Here is a 23,881-nt window from a genome sequence, read left to right on the forward strand (position 1 = left end):
TGAACAAGCACTGGATACAGAATTGATAGGCGGGCCAGGATCACAGTGATAAGCCCGCATGCCGGCGGCTGTTAAAAAACAGCCAATACAGTTTTGAAGCTTTCGCGGCAATATGACACCTCCCTGCGCAGTGACCTGCCAGCGGAAGCCCCCTGCGGATACTGCGGAATCGGGTGTGGCCAGTGCTCTTCCCCAAGCAATCTCGACAGAACTTGTGCCATCTGTGGATCATCGGCATAAACGATCAGCGACGTGATTTGAGACTGTCCAGGGATTTTGCTGACCTCCAATATCCGAATGTTGTCAGCTGCATCGGAGTTTGCGGAGCCTGCGGGGGGAGAACAAAGCGGCGTATCGATTTATGTTGGCAACGGGGAGCCCTGCAACATCGTTGGCGGTTGGTGACGGCTGTGCGACTTTTGTGCTTGTGACCGTAGAGCCTGGACAACGAATCCTCCTTTTGTGCGAGATTTATGCGCATGCGCGAAATCCTAACGGTGACTGATGGAAACACGTTGGACGGTGTCGACGGCGTTTCTCGTCGCCGCCACGGGGCTGGCGGCAAAAAGCGATACACACTTCACGTGCCGCGTACGGTTGCCACTCTCGAGGCGTGCTGGGATGTTGGACGCGGTTTTTCAGGTTCCCTTCGGCCAGCCGCGACCAGCAACGATGTGAAGCTTGAATTAGTGCTACCAAGAGTTATGATATGAACAGGCGACCTCAGCCACCGACAGCGTACTCTCGACTGTAAGACAAACACTTTGTTAGAGGCATGTATGCATATAAGGGAAATATGCATGAAGAAAAGTACCTACCGGAGTTTAATTCAATTCAATTTTATTCAACATCGGGAAGATATTGGGTGCGCCGACAAAAAGCCAGAAAAAGGCTTGACAGAGGTCGACGCACCCTACAAAGAGTTGACAGCCGTATGCACAAACAAGAATTATTTGCATAATGAAGTAACAATCTCTACAATGCAATAATAACAGCTAGGTGTATATGTATAGAGTATAAAGCAGAAAGTGAAACACTTAAACTACCAGTAATACACAAAAAACACGTAGAAATCACAGTGATGCAACATTGTTGATAGTGTTTTGTATACATTAGTTTACTTGTACCATAATTGGTTCTAGTTTTCGGCACAGTCAGTGTGAAACGAATTTTCGTCTTTTGCTTTTAAAAGAGACAGTTGTGTCATGAATGAGCTTTGTTTTAAATAATTAGTCTTCTATCTACTAAAAAGTAGGAGTACCACCCACCAGTGATAGCCGCAATGAGTATTTCTTCGGTGCGTGTTTGGTTTATGCTCGACGGAGCTGATCGCAATATATTTTGTCGTTTGTTTTCATTACGTTCGAAGGGGCCGGGTAGCGCAAGGCGGCTATGTGCGCTAGACCGTAATATTTAGCATGTTTTATCGTTTTATCGCCACTGCCACCTGACTAACAAGAAAAAAAATGCAGCGTTTGGTGTGATGCACCGCCGTTTACGAGCCGAGTTGCTGAGCTGGTCTTGAGGCTCGAGAACGGCGGTACATCGCCACAAATACCATATTTTTTTCTCGTTAGTCAGGCGGCAGTCAGGATAGAACACGCTAAACATTACAGTCTAGCGCACACAGCCGCTTGTGATATCTGAGCTACTTGCCCTTTTCGCACATAAAGAAAGCCTACGAAAAAATTCGTCGCCATCAGGCCCCATCGCACGCAAAGCAAACACGCACCGAACAAATCCTCATTGCAGCTTTCACTGGTGCGTTACAGGCTGGGTGCAAACTTCAGCAGGTACTTTTCATCATGCATATTTCCCTTAGATGCATACACACCTGTAGTACCTGCGTTTTCGCCGCTCGGGGCAATGACGCACTAGACATTCTTGCACGACGCACATCGCTTTTATTTTACCTTGTAATCTCGCCTTCGTTCTCACCAGAGCATTCGGGTTTTGTTCCTTAGGTGTACCCAATCAGCTGTGCTTTGTTAGGGAACCTGAATGTCTTCGTCCAAGCGTCCGCAACGGCAAGGAACCCGCCGGGAACAAATGAATCTCCTAGAGGGTTCATGCTCGTTCACTTGAGGAGTTGAGCGCTCTGAATGTAGAACAGCATTGGTTCCTGACCGGCATGCGCATCCGATATCTAGGAAGTGCCCATTTGTCCCCAAGTCGTTGTTTCCGCAGAAATCGCGGCGGGAGCAAAAAGATGTTGTGGATTCTTTCACAACAGAATGACCATTCTTTGGGCATCGAGAACATTTTCACCACTGCGGCCACATCCGTTCTGGGGGCAGAAACCAGCTACAGCGCTGAATCATCCATTGCCAGAAAAATGCCATGCGTTTCCAGCAGTTTTTTTTTTTTTGTACATTCCGGCCGGGACAATGCCCTGTCCAGAGAGTGTAGATAAGTGCCTCTCTGCCAAACTTTGTAGATGAAATCCTATACCTGCACGCGTGTAGATGACACGAGAAGGAAGAGACGCCCATTGCACCATGCCGGCGCTGTGGTGACCGCATTGTACTCGGTAACTCAAGATGCCAAGCGCATATGCCCCGCAAGTCACAGGAGACGCTTCCGTCTAGCTAGCTCTCCAGCATCAACAAACCCCTGGCTGCTTTGCCCGGTGAGATCATTCTCTCTCTGCTTCCGAACTTTCCTTTCAACTTTTTTCTACACACAATATAAGTTTGTCGTGAATCTGCACGCTGAGAGCCTCTCATTATCGCGTCGAACACAGCCCGCACCATGGCTTGCGCTACATGCTCTTACATTACGAATATGCGTGGATTGTGAAACCGATGAAACATTCTCCCATACTGCGTAAACATGGTACTGCAATCACTGTCTCTACGTTCCGCCCCGAAGGCAGAAATGGGGGGTGCTTTCATTTTCTACCTGCTTAGGCGCGGTCATTTCGCACGGTGCGCTTTCGTGCTGTCTGCTGCAATGCCGTTCCTTGTGTTTCTCACCGCTCCCGCATGTTGGCGCCACAACCTCCCGCAAAAGGCGGATTGGCGGACTTTTATTTCTTTTTCTTCCCTGTTTAATTTTTTACTTTTGGCTCCGCCGCGCGAGAAGACAGCAGTGACCCGCGACAAACGGCAAAGCCACCATCACCATCATCACTGCAAGCATACGCGTCACCACGCATGTTGACAGCACTGCATTAACCTGAGTTTACAGTCCCTATGTTTTCAAGCAGTTCAAGAACGCTCGCGGAACTAAAACACTTTTCATTTGTTCTCTGCATAGTGGCTTGATGAACATTCGATTCTGATATCTAAAGTGCGTGATCAACCAATCAGCGAAGCAATGCCCAAGAAAGAAGGAAACGTCATATACATTAACGAACTTCGCCATCGTGTGTCGCTCACATGGGTGCCAAAACACTAATTATTGAAGCGGAATAAAAAATAAGGCGCAACGATTTTGCCGCTATGATTGGACCTTGAGGCATCGGGAAGGTGTAGAGAACCTAGAGGCAGGTGGGGATTAGGGGTCTTGTGCTCCTTTAACCACTCTATCAGCGGTGCGGTGCTTTGATGTTTGTATAACAAATATGAATCGTCGGGAAAATAACGCTGGAATATTTCCTTATAATCAAAGTGACCCTTGCTAGCGTTCTTAGTTTTCGGTTCTAAAGCACGCAATCAAGCACACATATGAATGATGGCAAGCACATAAACTCTGCAACAGAAAAGCAATACTTTTCTTCGGGGAGAGCAGATTCAGTGGATATGTAATGAACATAACGCCGACATAACTTACAAGAAATTCAGTTTTTTTCTACACGCATAAGCTGGCCATCCAGCGCTAAAGCCGTCCTCCCGCAATTGGAAGGAATACAGAAAACCATGGATTAACGCTGAGCTTTATCGTTGTGTCGAAACGAAAAGTCATTTACACAACGATTTTATTCGCTTCGAGATCTAACTGTATTGGCAGAACTCAAAAACTGCCGAAGCCCTTTAACGACCGACTTAAAAGAAGAAAAACGGTGTTAGAAGAAGAACATTTTTGAGGGCGTATATTATAGTTCATGTCAAATTTGGCACGTTTTAAACTCGTAAATTTCAAGAACTTAGCAGACAATTTAAGTGCGGAACTTATAGTTATGGTTAAATCTTTATAGATGAAAGGCTAGCTAATGCACCTAAAGCAAATTTTTGAAGGCAGGTTCCTGTATGAATGTGTCTGGTGCAAACGGTCCTGTAAAGTGCAAGTGTTGAGGGTGTGAATATGGGGATTTAGACTTCGCTCGCCCGAATTTTTCTTTGGCGTCATGTGGAGTGGCAATGCCTTATTTCGGAGGAAGGGCCCGCGACTGCGAGTTCATGTACGTGTGCTTAATATTTTTAGAGTTTTATTTCCCAGTATATCTTGTTTAGTTGCTTGTCTGCTTGTTCTAACAACTTCATGAAACATCTAAAATATTTTAGATATGGATAACTATTTTCAATGTGAAAATACCGTGCCTAAAAGAATGCAGGAAATCTAAAGCCTTATTAAAAAAACAACCTGTTTATTTATGTCAGTGGTTAGTCCATTGTCGCTTAGAGCTAAATATATTTCTTTACTTGATGTTTTTCGCAAAGCGGGTTCAGGTTATTTGTTATTGCAGAAATGAATCGGTCTGACTCTTCGCAAGAATAAATTCGCAGAAAAAAAAAGAAAAGGAAAACATCGGAATCATGTTCATTTAACATCATATGTTGGTAGGGGCACGGACAAAAAGTCAGTAGGAAGCCTTTGTGACGCCGACGCACCCCACACAGGTTAGGTAGTTTATACATGTGAATATGTAGAAACAAAATCATTCATAGAACTTCCAGAAAAACTGTTCAAAGAAACTACAGTGAAAGTGAGAGTGTTGACATTCTATAGGTATACACTGATTATGACTTCTTAGTTAAAAATCTATATGATGTTGAGTAAACGTGATTATGATGACGATTCCGAATGAAAATGCCTCTGCGTTACATACATGTTTTCTACGATAAACTGAAATGTAGAATCCATGCACGTGGGCAGCAGCTCGAGGAAGTGCTCTGCGGTAATGCCCCGCAAGTCCAGAAATGCGGCACTTCTGTGTGAGCTTATCTCTTCCCGCAGGAAAGGTCCGCGTCTGTTATTGAATAGTACAGTTCCTCAATTTGTAGGATACACCCTGGCATGCGTTCTTAAGTATCTTTAAGAGAGTCTCTGAGGTCGCGTGCTTTACAAGGCATTCCGGGCATAATTTCTATGCTTTTTTGTTTCTTGCCATCCGACACCATGCGCTTATCTCGACATCAGCTCATTGGCATCTAACGGTGCCATCCCTACAGCCTTCCACGTGTTATATATTTCGGATCGATCCATGTGCTGTAAATTTACTACATACGAAGCGGTGCATAACACACGTTGATTTCGTTTCGAAAAAGATTTTTTTTGTCGCGTTTTGGACACATACATATTCGAGGCCCTTGTTAATGAATGTGTGTACTATCGTTACGCTGGTAAAGCAGGTGAAGGAAAGCACCAGTGGAAGTTAGCAACTGATTGTGAAGATTCTGTAAGGTATTTAAGGCGTTTATGTGAAGTATGAGGTGCCAGGGTTATGTTTTATGCGTCCGCGCACACTTTTACGCTCTCTCAGAAATGTCCATAATGCTAAGATACAGCAGGCCAACGTGCGCGCTTCACAACACTCTGTCACGTCACCAAATTCCCTAGAGTAAGGAAATTCCGCCTGATCATTTCGTCTATCAGTTTTATATTACTCGATTGACGTCAACTTAACAATATATTTCCCCTACCACAAGGTGAGAAATATTTATGTTTTTGATGCTTTGCCAGCAGGCTGTCGACATACCGTCGTTCAAGCCTGTCCCATTCCGCTCAGAAAGAGAGCCAAATTATAATCATACCTCACACGAGGGTGCAAACGTTGTGTCGGCATACAAGGACGAAACTTAATATGGTCCATTTGCTAAAACCTCCTTGCTATACTACGTGTCAATAAGAATGTTATTGCAAAAATATGTCTAACCATATTTGTAAACCTTTGGGCAAATTTGGCGTATTTTGTAGACAAAGGATTTGATTTACAAAACGATAAGAAATTCATACGAAGCTCAGATAGTATCAGCCTTTATGGCCTCAAAAAGTATCTTGCTATCTTCAGCATTTTTTCCCAAATGTTTTTTTTAGATAACACAGCCCGCTGCTTTTCTAAGGCTCCTTAAGGGATCGCTACGGGCGCAAGAAATGTTTAGAAACAAATATTTGCCATGCATCGGAATCTGGGACAATCCTCATAAACTTGCGCTTAATACCATCTTAAAATACGTTATAACCACTGCTCAGTTTAAAGGTGTCCCAGAATTGTGGGCAAAATTTTCCGCTCAAATATTCGCCTCGAGGTTGGAGAGGCAAGCGTGGCTCCAGTAGCGGAGGAGATGGGGATAAAATCCGGCGAGTGGTGCGGGCACTACCAGGAACCCCTGCACTGCGAACTTACGTCACGGTTCACAGCGATGCGCTACGAATTCCCGCGCCAGTGACACAATAATTTTCACCCCTTATGTTGTGCCCTTCACGAGGCACCTAATCCAAGCTGTGTCAGCCGTGCCACATTAATATTGTGATGTGCGTAAATCGCCCGCGTATATATATATATACATATATATATATATATATGTTTTTTTTATTTTATTTTATTTTTTGTATCTGTATAAATATATATATATATATATATGAAGGAAAGAAGCCAACAGTCGGCGAGTCCAAGGAAAGCGTTGGGGATGGTACTTTGTCTTTTTTTTTATTATTGTTTACTTGGATAATCACAGAAATTAGTAATGTAATCTGTTTAGGGGAAAGATAATTAGACACATAGTAGACGAAAAAACAACGTGCCGATGGTGGTATATATATATATATATATATATATATATATATATATATATATATATATATATATATATATATATACCGGGTGTCCCAGCTAACTTGAACCAAGGGGTACAAAATAATATATTTGAGGTAGGTCAGTGAAACCAATTGCATACAACTTCCAGCCTTCTTGCGCACTACAGGCAATTTTTTGTTTTGCAATTACTTAATTAGTTAATTATGTTAATTTTTCTAATTTCTTAAATATCGACTTTAGACCGAAAGTGTGAATTGGAAAGTTGTAGAGCACCTTCAGAAATCCCCATTTAATGCGACAAAGAAAGTCTCACGTGTATCTTTTTTTCCGGGCTCAGAAGAAAGCCCGCGAAATACAAATAATACCACGTGACTAGGGTATTTGTGCGCCGCGATTGTGGTGCTCTCAGTCGTGGTTTGAGCGAACGAAATTAGCTGCGGCCGTGTCTTCTTGGCCCCGTTAAAGCGGCAGGCCGATATGCCTGCGATGGCTTCTTCGCCCGCGTCAGACAGCCGCCCCACGTGACGGTGCAGTAGCAGCGAGAGCGGCGAGCCGACACCACCGAGATTCTAACAAGGCCTCCTTCTCTCCCATCAGCGAACGTCACGACAAACGAATGAGCTATAAGGTATCAGCCACTGAATCTGCGCATACAGGCTTGGGTAAAGGGGCGAGATGACATCATGTGACTCGACTAAAATTAGCGCTGCACCTTCATTTGCCGGTTCTTTATCGCCATCCACCTGTCGTGATGTAAGTTGCTGCGGTGCGCAGGCCTGGCCAAAATCGCGGTGGCGACGGGCGAGCTCGAGCTCGCTCGAACCATCGCCAGCATTTCTGCCTGCCGCTGCAACGGGACCATCGGGTCACGGCCGCAGCTGATTTCGTTCGCTCAAACCACGAGTGAGAGCACCACAATCGCGGCACACAAATGCGCTAGTCACGTGGTATTATTTGTATTTCGCGGGCTTTCTTCTGAGCTCGGAAAAAACGATACACGTGAGACTTTCTTTATCAATATTGATGGAATCGGGGTTTTCTGCAAGTGCTCTACAACTTTCCAAGTCACATTTTTGTTCTAAGGTGAATATTTAGTAAGTTATAAAAAATAAACGTAATTAGCTAATTAAGTATTTGTAAAACAAAAAAAAATGCCCACGATTATGTTACTTCCTAATGCGAAATTTGAGCGCAGCTCATCAGCTGTTTCATCTTTTCGATAAATTGAGGCAAAACGAAGAGGCGTCCGTGTGCTGTGCGATGTCAGGGCACGTTAAAGATCCCCAGGGGGTCGAAATTACTCCGTAGCCCTCCACTACGGCTCCCCTTTCTGTCTTTCCACTTTCACTCCCACCTTCCTCCCTTCCCTTACGGCGCGGTTCAGGTGTCCACAGAGCAAATGTGACAAATACTGCGCCTTTCCTTTCCCGTGAACCAATAGAGAAAAAAAAGAGGCAAGGATTTCGTCACGGCACATAAGCACAATTACATACTTCTTTTTTTTAATTTTTCACACGTATTCCTTCAAGAAACACTCCACTAACAGTTCTTGGCTGTCATGAAAGAAGCTTTGTGGTCCGAGAAATGAAGAGAGCAATTCAGTTATCGGGAGGTTGCGGGAGGCAGCGCGTGGGTCCATAGGAACGTTGCGCAACGAACAGATAGCAGCGACTCGCTGACGCCGCTAGCGAGTGAAGCGAGCCTGGAAGCGAGTGAGAACGGGATGCACGCACCGTGATCCGCCGCTGTACGGTTGCTTTCTGCGGATGAAGGATGCGAGCGCTATTAGAGAGTTTTAGAATAGGGGGCCCCAAGCTTTGGGGCCCCCAAGGAGCTTGGGGCGTCGAAATGCGCATGCGCAGAACGTAAGGCGCGCTTGGGGTCTTGGGTTAACGCTAGGGGCGGCCCCTATTTTTCGGAAATAGCGTTCGCCCCAAGCCGCCGTTGGGTCGCTTGGGTTACGGCAACATGGCGGCGACCGGCCAAGCGGCGGCCGCTCGCCTCGGCACACATTCGTCGTCACCGCTCCATGGTGTCACGCGTTCATGGCAAACGAAAGGCCAACGAAGCTTATGCTGTCTCATAATGCCCGCACCACCAAATTTTAGCAATAAAACGCCCTATACTTTCTGATTGCTTCCGGATTTACCGAGCTGCTAGGCCTAGCGAGTTCGCCTCGTTTGGTTGCCATGGGGACCAGACGGCGGAAAGCGCGGAAGGTTCAAATGAGTTTCTGAAGGTGCTCTACAACTTTCCAATTCACATTTTTGGTCTAAACTCGATATTTAATAAATTAAAAAAATTAACGTAATTAGATAATTAAGTAATTGCAAAACAAAAACTTGCCTGTAGTGCGCAAACAGGCTGGCAGTTTTATGCAATTGGTTTCACTGACCTACCTCAAATATATTATTTTTTAACCCTTGGTTCAAGTTAGCTGGGACACCCGGTATATATTTATATGATGGAAAGAAGCCAACAGCCGGCGAGGCTCTCAAGGTTCGTATACAGACAACACAAATACCCAAGAAAGTAGCAGGGGGGACAGCGGCCGATGTAGCTCAGTTGGAAGAGCACCGGACGCGATATTCGGAGGTCGTGGGTTCGGTTCCCACCATCGGCACGTTGTTTTTCTTCCACTTTTGGTTTATTTATCTTACCCCTAAACAGATTACATTACTAAACTCTGTGATTAACCAAGTAAAAATTAAAAAAAAAAACAAGACAAAGTACCATCCCCAATGCTTTCCTTGGCCTCGCCGACTGTTGCCTTCTTCCCTTCATGTATTATAACGAGCTCCCTCATTTCCCCTAAATTTATCTGCTTATATATATATATATATATATATATATATATATATATATATATATATATATATATATATATATATATATATATATATATATATATAATTGAAGACTACTCAGGTGTATCCGCAACTACCGTTACTACCTAATGGGGTGAAGGGGATTTATCTCCCTATGCCTCTCACCCGTCCTACTGGGAACAACTGGAGACGTTAGAGCACTAAGTCGTCCCTAAAATAAGATGCAGCGCAGGCAGCAGAAAAGTGCCCTTCCGGATCCCCATCATCAAGAAGGTTGTCTGCGCCCAGTCGCTGAGTAATTTTTGATGGCTCGATTGACGCTCCTCGAAGAGGTTCAGTACCATCCATACGCTGATTTGGGAATGACTGAGCGTTAGGTGTACATGCTGGAGGACAAAACGCGAATTGCCGTTACAAAAAGATACAGGGGCAACGGTAGGTTCGAAAAGCAAACTCACGTAGACAACATTCTGACAAACACACACGGAGAGCATACGTTCTCAACTAGGCGACCCCTCTGTATATCCTTGCTTATCGAGAAAACGTAGAAGTCAAGGTTGTTTCGGGAGTAGGGCTCAACTCAGTATTTGGAGAAGGCTTTTTTATTGCGATAGAAATTATGCGCCAGGTTTCGTGTCGTCGCGTAGCTTAGTCCCGGCGGAGGCCACGTTAGAAGAAAAAAAAAAAGAAGAAAGCTCGGTCACAGGCAGCTAATGCTTTCGCTCCGCATTCGGTTCAGCAGCATCGAACCCTTCTCATTTAAATATAGCCTGGTAGCTTACCCTCACGCGTCATACCCTTAAAGAATAAGCTTAAGTGTCCCCAACAATGTAGAACTTTATACTGATAGGGCGTGATAGGTGAAGAATGTAGCGGGCAAAAGAAACGTCAAAAGAAAAGAAAGAAAATTGGTGGAATAAATGGTAAGTGAGGCTATATTCCTAAGGATACTATCTTTTCACGTCCCTTTGAAAACGAGACGATTCCATAATTTCGTGTTTTGGGTAATTTTATGCCGCGAAAACCGCTTTATACGAGCTTTCTTCCCTTTGATGGACACACAATACCCTATTTCGTTGCAAATTTTCAAGTAAACTGAGCAGAAATATTTTGTTCAGCAGCAAATAATTGCCTAAGTCAAAACATTTTCTCGGTTACTGCAGTAATCTCTTCCCCGCAATTGCCACGGAATGCACAGTATCACGTCCACGAAAGTCTGCCCTGCGGGAACTTAATTCATACGACGCTACAACGATCATAATAATACAACCAGGGCATGGTAGCAGAAAGCCGTTATTTGGGTCAGCGCCAGGAAAAACGAAAGCGAGACATCAATCCCTTGGCTGTTTTCATGTTTGATTTTTCTATAACTATGTTCGAGACAAGACCAAAAGCGAAGTAATTTGATGAACAACAAGCCGTGAAAAAGTTTTAGGTACATTATTCGGAGGAAACAAAACACTAGAATAACCACAAATATCGGCTAATCTCTCTGCGCTATCGTAAGCTCTAGACACTTACTGATCATTTCCTATAATTGGGCCGTGGTTTAGCAAAAATGTGGTCAAGCTCAATTTTAAGGATGTCGGTTTGGAGTACATAAATTAGCTAAAATAGTGCTTTGTTCGAGCACGAATGTTCTCAGGTATTCCGCAAAGTTAATGAGAATTTGGCGTGATGTGGCAGACTAGTGATGTCAGAACATAGATAAAGCACAATACAAGGCAAAGCACACATTGCAATGCGCTGCGTGCTAGATGTATTTTTACCTACCTTCCGCCATGATTAACAATTATGCAACGAAAGCGTAATCATAATTTATTTGTAAACATTAGCACGACTAGTATTCGTCCAGCCTTCATCTTGTCAACCCTAAGTCAGTCAAAATTTCTCACCTATCGCCCGGCCTGGTGTCAGGGAGATTCTCAAGAAACAACTTGCTAAAAGCTGCATGTTAATAAGGAAAACACAAGGATGGATGGATGCATGGACGGACGGACGGACGGACAGACGCAAGGATGGATGAATGGAATGGAGTAGCATTCCCTTTGAAACGGGGTGGTTGCAGTTGCTACCATGCTCATTTCCCCCCCGCCCTATAACACTTAAATATTGTATTAGATTGGTTAATTATACCATCATTCTATTCATTGAAACCCCGCCGGGGTGGCGCAGTGGTTACGGCGCTCGACTACTGTTCCCAAGGACGCGGGATCGAATCCCGGCCTCGGCGGCCGCTTTTCGTTGGAGGCGAAAAGCAAGGCGCCCGTGTGCTGTGCGATGTCAGTGCACGTTAAAGAACCCCAGGTGGTCGAAATTTCTGGAGTCCTCCACTACGGCGTCTCTCATAGCCTGAGTTGCTTTGGGACGTTAAACCCCACAAACCAACCAACTATTCATTGAATTTTTCTATCTGACCCCCCCCCCCCCCCCCCCGGCCTGGTCGTCGTTTGCACGGGCGCATATACTGTAAATCCTTCTGGAGTAGTGTTGCCAAACAAATGTGAAAGAAAATAGGTGTGACCATTTGATATCATGGTTGATATTGACACATCTCACTTGGTGTGCACGCCAAAACAGACGTCAAGAACGTAATTGTTGACTTTGTAAGACGCATCAATCGCAATCACCTCCTGTCAGTAATAAGAAGGAACAAAGCACACTGCTAATCGGTCGGTCTCGAAGGAACAGCAGCTGGTGTCGTTGAAAACGAGTATCTCACGCAAAAAAACGAGGTGTTGCTCTCATAAGCATTCTACTGGAAAATGGATGTTTTCGTTTTTCATTTACTGCAACTTGCTACTGTTGTGCCAGTGTACGGTCTCATGTATTGTTTTGTTTATCCCCCCCCCCCCCCTGTACGAATCACGAAATATGGGACTGCAGCATATATATATATATATATATATATATATATATAGGACAACAAGTGTAGAAAACTGCCGGACCTCTGAATGCAAGCTGCCTCTGCTGAGCGATCTGATGCTACTCATGTTGCTCATAAAGGACGCTGGAATGAAACAAAGGGTTGAAGCCAAATGATAAATATTGTCTCCTCTTATTTTTTTCCGTTATGATGGGAGCCAGAGGACAATTGCATATTTTACACAGTTGTCGCTTTTAATCGGGATTTTTTATACTGGCAGCTGTTTTTGTCAATCTATGCAAACTGTCCTTTGCAACCAACTGTCCTGGCCTTTGCAACCAGCCTCTTCGGTGCAGTGCTTAGGGCGCTCGACTTCGGGGCCCAATTATCATAACCAAAATGAAAGCAAATAAATTTTTACTCAACATCATTGATGCTGGAGGGCAAAATGCCAGGTAACCTCTTGTTGGCTACCCGGGTTTGATCGCAACCGCTGACAGTTGCGTTTCAGTGGAGGCGAAACGTTGAGATGTCCGTGTTCTGTGCGATGTAAGCGCAATTTAAAGATCCCCAGGTGATCGAAAATATTCTGGGGCCCTCCACTACGGCACCCCTTCTTCCCTTAACTTAGGGCGCAGCTCAGGTGTCCACAGAACAAGTGTGACACTGCGCGTTTTAGCAGCTGTGAACCAATTTCAAAATATTATTTGCTTGACGGCTACTGTGCCCCCTGTAAAAGGCAACGGTACCATGCACACTTCGACACATTGCTGTTTGCCGATGAAAACAACAAACACAACAAAGCAGCAGGCATTTTACTTGTGCATAATTATATACCAGGACGAAAGTAGACACGCAGTACTGCTTAAACTAGTATCCAGCCTATGTGCAGGCCCGTCCTCTAAAAATCTTGAACGTGCATATAAAACCTTCACAATACGTTTTTACAAAGCAAATGAGCCAAATGCAATCGTTAGTGAGAATAAAGTGAAGCTGTGTATTAAACTGCAGTGCTCATGAGGTCAGAGGATGAATTTTTAATTATTTTTTTTAGCATGCTGGGAGTTTGATACCAAGTCATCTGTTTCCCATAATTATTACGAGCACGAAGTATGCGCCGTGATTAATTCATTCTGATTGTGTGTTATTTCTCATTCGCAGTTACGCCAGTGTAATAAAACATTGTTCCTTGTCCGGCGTTAAATCCTTGTCCTGTGTTTTAATATTTCGTTATATATTTTCGTAACTGGCTTAATTTCGAGTGCACTTAATCTACGTTCAGTATGTGCGTTGTACGGTACATCGGCAGCAATACCAATTGCCTACTTCAGCAAAGCTTGTAATTTGGCTATGTTTGTAAATGTGTGGGTGCCCATACTAAGGGACTGTAATTTACGTTAGTAAGCAAAAGTGTTTTATAAATCATTTTCTTAACTGCGACACGCAATAAATAACGAATTATAGATAACATTCAACTGCTCCAGTCAAGGGTTCGACGGCATACCGTTTGGTCAGGAATCGTGGTTGATCGCGTTTGGTTTCGGTTGACGAGAAGCTGTTTTTTCATGGAGCACGCAGATGGCTTTAATGCATCGCTGCCCGTCGCTACCGCGCAGAGTCGCCTGGGTCGTGGACGAGCGAGGCTGCCGAACCAACAAGCGGCTGCATCTTCTCGCACTTTACGGCTGACGAATCAAGAGGAACAGTCCGAGCATGATGCTGCAGCTCTAGCAGCTGCATTGGTATGTCATCCCCATTTCTCTTCAGCTGCGTAGGAAAGCGTCTCAGAAAAGCTGGCGGAGTCTTACTGGCGTAGCGGGCTGACTGCAATGTTTTGTTTAGAACGCGTCCAAATTGATGAAAGAATCCTGCTTACTGCAGAAAAACGAACTAATTAATTATTTTATTCACACAGCAAAGGGGCACCAGTATCCGTCACGGATCGGAGTATGGCTAAGGTTTTCATGGTCTGCTACAGCAGCTTGTCTATACGCGACATCATTAAAAGCCAAATTCTGCTGAAAATCCCGCATCATCGTTAAAGGCGGCTTCAATCTCGGCGAAAATCACCGGCATGCTTTTGGAAGGTGCACTTTCGCACGTGGCATGAGAAGGAGCTGATAATTCGGCAGGTTCATTGGCGTCACGAGACCACACGACATGATCACAACTGCTCTGCCAGCAAACTCGCTCAGCACCGAACAGGGACGATGATGAGAGAGGAATTGAGCCGTGCGAATTACCTACCTCGGCGCTCAGAGGTATTACAGCTAGGCCTTGCATACGTGGCCTTACGGCCCGGTTGAAGCGGGATCTGTATGTTTCTGGTGATTCTGGAGATAATATTGTTACGTTAGGTGATGCGTGCACTGATATGCGCATAAGACGGAAAAAGAAGAATCTCGGTAGTTTTTGGGCGAGGGCGATGACGACGTTCGAGCCGTGTCGGCTGGTGCCTGCGGAAAAGGCCCGTTGTGTGAAAGCCTTGTCTCCCGCCTACGCTCTCAACTATATATACTATAGATAACTTACTATATATACTATAGGCTAAACAGGATTTTCGAGGTACCCCAGGCACACATTATGGGATTAGTGATTATGAATGGTGCAGATAAGAAGTACAGTAATCATGATCACAAAGGCAGCCGTAAGCTGGAATCACTAAATCTGGTGCGTCATGCCCTTAAAGGCAGCAGATTAAGTGTACTCCAGATGATTTGTAATTACGGTATATTCGGGGTCATATGGAAGTAGTACTCCTCAGAAATCCCCTGTCTAGTGGCTGTGGTCTCCGGTATCTGAACGGAGGGAACTTAGAGGCGCAGGCGGCAGTAAGAGTAGACTCTTTATTTACAGCAGTGTGTATGACCGTGTGCTTTCCAGAGAAGAGAGAGTGATGTGGTGATGATGATGTCAAGGGACGAAGCAAAACGCAACCGAAACTTCTGCAGGATACAACATCACCTCCCGCTTAAAAAACCCCAAACACATGTGCAAGCATATAGGAAGCAAGCACTGTAAAAACAAAAACACCTTATTAGGCGTTTTCGCATGTCTATAACTAACACCCATGCACCCTTGAAAAAAAGTGGCTTCAGAGTGCCGGTACACCCTCAAAGATGGTGCTTCGGTTGGTCATAACACCATTCTATGGGGCCAATGCACTGGGGTGTTTTCATCACCTTTACACCCTATTGCAGGGTGGAAGCAGTGGCATTGCACCCTTACACCCCTCGATAAAAATCAGTGCGGATAACGTCCATATATTGCATTCCCTAATTAGGAATTACTTTTGCCACTACACGTTCCTTAATGCTTTTCCTATGTACACATTTGCAATCAAGCTTAATGGTATTCCTTTTAACCACCTGTAATGCCAAATGAGCATGTAAAGAGATGCTGCATGCCATTATTTTGACATTCGAATCGCCCATGCCAGTATGATTGTTTTTTCAAATTCACAGAGCATGTTACAAAAAAATGTCACACAGAAGGAAACTGGAAGTCTTTTATTCGGCATAGAAGGGTCAGGGTTCGGGCTAGTGGGTGCTCGGGTACTGGTGGAGGGGGGGGGGGGCAGGGGGGCACTTGTGTTCTGTTTCTTCATTGATGCGCGATATGGAACCTCATTTATTTAACAATACTGCCACTCTCCACCGATAGCCTAGCAGACGGGCAAAAACATACATGGTATGTACGTAAATACCTAAAAAAAATGAAAGAAGCAAAACAGTTCCAACAAATGCAGACAACAAAGTATACAATTTTTTTCAAAAACCGAACCGAACAATGAACACAACAGCATGGTGACATTTCTGAAAAGCAACAACAAAACGTTTAGTCGTATGCAACAATAATCGCAGTACACAATATTAATACTATGCTTTGTCAGTGTCAACGCGTGCGCTTGCATAAAATTCGGCCTTAAGCGATGAAATAAAGCGTCGTGCAGCGCATCTTGGCTTCGACACGCAGACGCCCAAAAAGAGGTGCTCTATAAAGCAGCACAAATTGTCGGACCCCTTGTCATATGTCAGATTGAACAGCCAAAATCGACCCATTATTCGAACAATACCCTAAGTAGAGTCGATGACTCGAAGAAGCTTCCGCTGCTGAATGGAGGGAAATGCTCTTCAGCTTCTTTGATGCTGCTCCCAGTATATCCGACGCAGGGCGTGGCAGGCTTTTCTTCCTGTTCCTTGATAAAATTGTGAAAGAAGTGCATAACAGAGCAGCTGTATAAATATACACTGCACCTGGCAAAAAGCAAATTCAACATATTTTCTACTCTATATTTAGAATACGCCAATGCTCCTTTAGTGTACAGCAGTGTGCTTGGAAAAGGGCCCTATCGGAAACCACTGGTGGTTATCTCACAATTAACAATGCAGAGTATACTGTTATTGTTGGTTCAGGAGGCACAAAGCCAGCAGTCTGATCCAGTCATGAGAGCAGATAAGGTCAACCCATTTTTATTCATGCAGAATGCTGTTGCATGGTAATTTTAGATTATGCAAGCTATTTTATCAAACAAAAATGGCTACACTCATCAAAAGCACCTGGGTTAGGGAACTTCAATGCTGCCCCACGAACTTTTCATTTCACATGAACTGGAATGCTTATTATGATAGTTAAAAACGTAAATAAACAATAAACAGCACTGGAGCACGGTGTTTACTACTAAAATATTAACAGCTGGCTCAATTGAAGGCTTCACACAAGGCCTACAGCATACCCTGCACTGGCCAAGTAGATACTGCAGAACCAAACAAAAAAAAAAACGTGGAAAGAGCATACTTAGTGATGAGGCACGACAAAAAAAAACAAAAAAAAAACAAAGTACATGTAATACATAACACATAATGCATTTCTGAACTTTTGCACGTCTTCTTGTGCTAAGTATGAACCAGCCAAGCCCTATGTCATCGCAATACTTCCTGAAGTGTTTACATTCAAGGTTTAGTAACAAGGAAAAAGTGTTCTCGCTGCTCTATGTGGCAGCTCTGAAACTTCATCACACATTATTCATTGAAAGTGTACACTGGAGCTTTGAGTTGAGCGACAATTACATGTGCAACAGCAGAGCATTACCAAACAACCAAACAGCAGAAGCTCTAAAAAATGTCAACACTGAAGCATGGCATGTTAAAACATTTTCCACGCATAGCACATTGTATGCATAGACATCCAGAACATCAGTGGTGAGCCTCAAGAGGCGGCAGGAAGCTCAAGTGTTCAAGAAGTTGTAATCGTTATAGCGGCAGGCAGTCTGAGCACTTAGAAATACTAAAGGTTCGAAAACTAAAAATATGTTGACTAACTTGAAATGCAAAAATAACAATTAGAATGTTTACTATAAATGAGAATGTCTATGACAGTGCCACATGGTTAATGCATGAAATGTTAGCATCTGTAGTTGAAGGCATTATATTTATACAGCATGAACCTTGAAACACAGCAGTATTTTCTCCCAACCAATGTGGTAAACCTAATCTCAGGAGAATTAAAATTATTACATCATTTCAAACTTGGCTAGCAAATTACAGCATTTTTTTAAAACAACTATTAAACTTCATTACCCACCTTCAGAAGCCTGCAAGATACCACAGTGTGGCAAATATTTCTTTTGAAGCAGTCTCAGATTATATATTCCAGACATTAGGAACATGTTAGGTACTAGCATGCATGAGCAGGTTGAGAGACCCCTTTCCAGCAAATGCTAAACCCCACCAAGCTGCCTGCAAGAGCCATCTGATAAAGCACTGCTGGTCCACTGCGGCAGAGTGCTTAGTCAAATGGCACACTTCACCAATCTTGACATTACCAGTGCTTCATCAGGTGACTCTTGTATTCAATACGACGTGGTAAGCATGTGATGGCAGGAGTCTCTTAAAAGTGCTTTTGATTGTACTTACAGTGCAAATAATCCTTTCACGGCAAAGAATTCACAGTTGTGATGAAAACTTGTGTAGTATTTCTATTTGAATTATGAATCACTAATACATATTACAAGTTAGACGTTAAACCATTTTAGAAACAAAGAAAATTCGCTAATAATGTCGGTTTCAAGTAGGCTTCCTGAATATTCAAATGACAAAGAGAAAACTTACAAATGATACAAACAACATCCAGAGCTCCCGGCTGGTTCCCAATGTTTGCCAAGAGTTGCAGAATGCATACTGTCTGTACATCTACAATAGAAATAAGCAACACAACAATGGTGTACCTCCTTGCAGGTAAAAAGAGACAGCCGAGTTTTGAGGCGATTATTTATTGTCTAATTTAGGAAGGCAAATAAACAAAATTTAAAACTTGTAGAGGCACGCAAACTGAAAGCCAAACATCTGACAGCAAAAATTAGCAAAGCTTGTGAAGATTCGAATCAGGTATCACCTAATTCTCTGCTACTAGTTGAACAGATTCGAAAAGGCTGCACCATTACAATGGAGAAAAACAATAGGTAATTTAAATTTAGCTAGTGCGAAAATTGTTACATATGAAGAAATGCACAGGCTAGTTATGGTTTTATTATTCTTTCTGATGCTCAGCCATGTTTTTAGTATATCTATAAGGGAATGCAAAATGGCAAAAATGTAGGCATTTAGCGAAAAACTGCCAATTAGATAGCACATGCAGCAAACAGAAGGAAACAGCTTAATACTCACGCTTCTTTCTCCTTTCACATATTCCCTCAGAACATACTTCGAGCACCCGGGCAATGTCCTTTTTTCTTGCACGAATGGTGTCCTTCAAAACCAAGACAAGTGTCTTGTTAAGGCCAATTTCAACTGCCTCTTTGCCGTCCTTCTTGATCAGCATGTTGACGTCATGTAAGAACTGCAAGTTTGTGTGAATGGTAGCCATAAAGAATTCATTTTACTCAATATTTCAAGTAACTGAATATTAAAAATCATCGTACAACAGCTAAGGCAATTGATGCATTTGTACATATCTGAAAAAAAAATACTGACATTAGCAAACAGCAGTTACAAAAATTCACTAAGGTTAGAAAACTGCAAAAACCATTAGTATTTTGCCACTCATCGCCAAACTGCAAGCAATATTAAGGAAAGTCTAATATAAAAAATAACAAAGCAAAAATTATAATCCTCCTTCCCTCAACTTGGCACACGGCTGAATGGCAATAAAATGTTTAATATATCTCTAAACTAAGGGTCCCCGCTCAGCTTTAAAAAGTAGGCTTCAATTCTAGAGACAATCTACAGACATGCATCGTTAGCATATGAAAGTCAAATTGTTTTATGGGCCCTTCAAATCAGTAAACTGCTTTCAAAACATACATTACAAATTTTTTAATAACAGTAAGTCACAAATTTGCCTGCAATATGCGCACTGTGATGAGCAAAGAAGGTAAACATATGCGACTAAGGCTATGATAACCGCTTCATATTTACATTTAGGCAAAAGACAAAAAAAGTAAACATCTGGTCAGAATCACTCTGTAATAGCAACATCCGGTACAATATTTGGCCACGGAATTCAAGCTGTCGACCTCTACTTGAATGCTGAGGCATCAGTATCGAATATGCATTGATTCTAGTCTAAAGACACTACAAAAATCAAGTAATGCGGTCAAACGGTTATGTTGAAATGTGACCATAAAAAAATGATGAAAACTGGATGGTTTGAACCACATCAGCTGACTTAGCATGTGTACAAGTGCCTTAATTGAAGTCTTGCTGAAACTAAAATACGTACCTAAATGATTCTTCGAGAGCGAAAGTAAACGCCATAACAAAAGCAGCATAATAAAAATGCAAATTCACACTCCATGCAACCGCAAAATATGGTCCCTGTAAAATGAAAAATGCTCCCATTGTGATTAAAAAAGGCAAATCCAGACGCGGGGAGTTCACATAGGCTCATGATAGCGGCATAGAGTTTACGCAGTTTGGAATAAACTATTATGCAACCAGGCCGGCCGATCAGCGCACTTCGATGCCGAGAGCACGAGCGCAGAGGCGTGCCGCGCTGAACGGCCGCCGAGAACGAACATAGCCTCCTCGAACAAAAAGTTTAAGGGCTGCGGGAGGACGCTCCCCGAGCAGCAGGACGGTGCGCGCCTATGCTCCGAGTAAATAAAAAAAAAAAGGGGGGGGGGGGGGGGGGGGTTCGCAGCGCTCCGAGTGAAAGAAGACGACGAAGCATGAAACAGGTTTCAGGAGAGCGAGCGCGAAGTGTAAGAGACAAGGGAGGAGGGGGGAGTCGAGAGTGCTAGGAGAATTAAGGTAGTACGCCAACATGACCTTGCCGCACGAACGGAAACGTTAGAACAAAACCGAGTCGTTGCGAACTGAGCGCAAATCAAACTGTCAAGAAACGAAAATCGTTTCGTGGACCTCCTGCGCGTACAAAATGCAAGGAAACGTAGCACATACATTATTTCTGTTCAAGAAAGTTGAGACATGTTCTTGCGCGAAATCTGCGTAACTCGCCGCGATATCTACCACATGTGCCATGTCATTTTGGCAGCCAGGTGAAAACAAGCGCGTGTCTCACGTTTTCATTTCAGCACATTGTGGAGCGTTCCGGCACAAAAAGACACAGAATGCAGCAATCCGGTAGGACACTGTTCCCACAAAGCGCAATATGCGTGAGAATAGGCTTACCTTTACAGACGATTGCGTCAGCCGCAAAGTACGCTGTCCGCCTTCGTATCACTGGCACCGAACCAACCAGTGCGATTTCAGCGCGAGTGCAATGTAGTCGGCGCATATACCTCTTAGTCACGCAGAAAAAAAAATCGTCCATGCCTTCTTCTTTCGAACATCTCAAACATAAAGCGGTGCAGCAGTCCTTCGGCCTGAGCAAAGCAAAAAGAAGCCCGGACACTTGCCGACACGATAAATGCCCGTTTGCGCTAAACACCACATGTAGAAGGCACTTCACAAGCGTACACACTTCTGTAACACATATGCATGGGAAATGCAACACATTTCACGAGGGTACACAATCGAAGAAGCACATTCAGCATTCGCCGAAACGTGGTCGAAACGCACCTCACAATGCTAACGGCCATATTGTGAAATTTGAAAAGAGCGTTCGTAGCTACCGGCGGCCTCCTGGCGGTGAAATTTTGTTTCAGTTTCTGTTTCATTTTTAGACAGCACTCGTGTGTAATTTTAATTTTAGCGTTACTTTTGTTGCTTTATTTAGGTGTTGGGTTATATTAGAAGCGCCGCTTGTGTATAAAAGGCTACGAAGTTACGCCGCCTATACCCCCAGCATGTTAGGTGATATTGCTTGCCCGTAACACCCTAAGGCATATTCTCCAACCAAAGCACCCCTTTGGCATGCAAGAGGTGATTTCCAATGGCACGAACACCCTAGACTCAGGGTGTAAGGGTGTTTTGAATCAGACAAATGCCCAAAAAGGTGTTTTTGTTTTTACAGTGAGAGAACAGAAACAGAAGAGTCAGTATTGTAGTCTGTCAGGCGGACGACGCTCTTTTGCCCTTCGACGCAGCCCTTGTACCGTGTCGTTGCTTCACGCAGGAGTTGAGCTTGTTTTAACCGCTGGAGAAGCAGAATATGGCTCAGATGTAGTTGTTTCAGCTGATGGTTGTTCTGAGCGATCTCCACAAGTATTTGACTGCTTAGAGAAAGTGCCCAGGGCAATATAGTGCCAGAGCTGTTTTCTGGTACGAGAGTTAATTTAGATTCATTTCAGATGCGATCGCCAATTAGGAGAATGGAATTCCAGCCGGCCTTTGTGGCTACTTGAAATATAATTATTGGTTCGCAGGAAAGGAAAGGCGCTGTATCTGTGACACTAGTTCTGTGGACACACTAGGCGCGCCATAAGGAAATGGAGGAAGGGGGGAGTGAGAGCGGAAAGAAAGAAATGGAGGCCGTAGTAGGGCTCTGGAGTAATTTTGACCCTCTGGGTGTTTTTAACGCGCACTGAAGCCCACGGACGCCACTTCGTTCCGCCTCCATCGCAACGGAGACGCCGGCGGCCAGGATCGAACCTGGGAACTCCAGCACAGTAGTCGGGCGTCTAACCACTGCAACACCATGGTGGGGCTTAAAATAGACCCATGTATTAAAGGAATGCCTTGCCTCCAGCTGTGGGAAATCTTACCCGCCAGAGGTTGCTATTTCGCATTGTTGGGGCCCTAGCACCACACCTCCTATCTGTACACTGTGTATATATGATCGCTTAGCTTGCAACCTCTCGTGAACTGTTTTCAGCACAACCGTGCAGTGTACGTCGCTCCCAGAGAGAATTGCAGCAATACTGACCCGTAATCTTGATTGAAAATCATGTAGGAGCTTCGCGGGTGACATGCCAGTCCAAGCCTGATGGCCTGGGCGCAGCGCAAGCACATTCATCCCCGAAAGTAGACATTCCAATGCTCGCATGCAGCAGACATATCAAAAAAGCCTCTCGTTGAAGCCAAGGGTTGAAGCGAAATGATAAATATTGTCTCCTCTTATTTTTTCCGTTATGATGGGAGCCAGAGGACAATTGCATATTTTACACAGTTGTCGCTTTTAATCGGGATTTTTTTTACTGGCTGCTCTTCTTGTCAATCCATGCAAATTGTACAATTGTTTACGACCAAAGGAATGTAGAGGTCTTTGCAACCAGCCTCTTCGGTGCAGTGCTTAGGGCGCTCGACTTCGGGGCCCAATTATCATAACCAAAATGAAAGCAAATAAATTTTTACTCAACATCATTGATGCTGGAGGGCAAAATGCCAGGTAACCTCTTGTTGGCTACCCGGGTTTGATCGCAACCGCTGACAGTTGCGTTTCAGTGGAGGCGAAACGTTGAGATGTCCGTGTTCTGTGCGATGTAAGCGCAATTTAAAGATCCCCAGGTGATCGAAAATATTCTGGGGCCCTCCACTACGGCACCCCTTCTTCCCTTAACTTAGGGCGCAGCTCAGGTGTCCACAGAACAATTGTGACACTGCGCGTTTTAGCAGCTGTGAACCAATTTCGAAATATTATTTGCTTGACGGGTATTGTGCCCCCTGTAAAAGGCAACGGTAGCATGCACACTTCGACACATTGATGTTGCCGATGAAAACAAGAGAAAAAAAAGCAAACACAACAAAGCAGCAGGCATTTTACCTGTGCATAATTATATACCAGGACGAAACTAGACGCGCAGTACTGCTTAAAATAGTATCTAGCCGATGTGCAGGCCCGTCCTCTAAAAATCTTGAACGTGCATATAAAACCTCCACAATACATTTTTACAAAGCAAATGAGCCAAATTCAAACGTTAGTGAGAAT

The 23,881-nt window shown here is 44.0% G+C and overlaps 1 long non-coding RNA gene across 1 annotated transcript; it reads right to left on the reverse strand.

Annotated features, from left to right (window-relative positions):
- Positions 1–16,100: 16,100 nt before the first annotated feature.
- LOC146182871 (uncharacterized) lies at positions 16,101–19,492 on the reverse strand. Its single transcript, XR_014708438.1, has 3 exons — positions 19,279–19,492; positions 18,724–18,804; positions 16,101–16,811 (listed from the first exon to the last, which is right to left on the reverse strand). It is a non-coding gene; the product is annotated as an uncharacterized LOC146182871 (long non-coding RNA).
- Positions 19,493–23,881: the final 4,389 nt, after the last annotated feature.

The sequence above is a fragment of the Amblyomma maculatum genome, chromosome 7 (assembly GCF_055883805.1).
Source record: "Amblyomma maculatum isolate TAMU_Amacu chromosome 7, ASM5588380v1, whole genome shotgun sequence".
NCBI lineage: Eukaryota > Metazoa > Arthropoda > Arachnida > Ixodida > Ixodidae > Amblyomma > Amblyomma maculatum.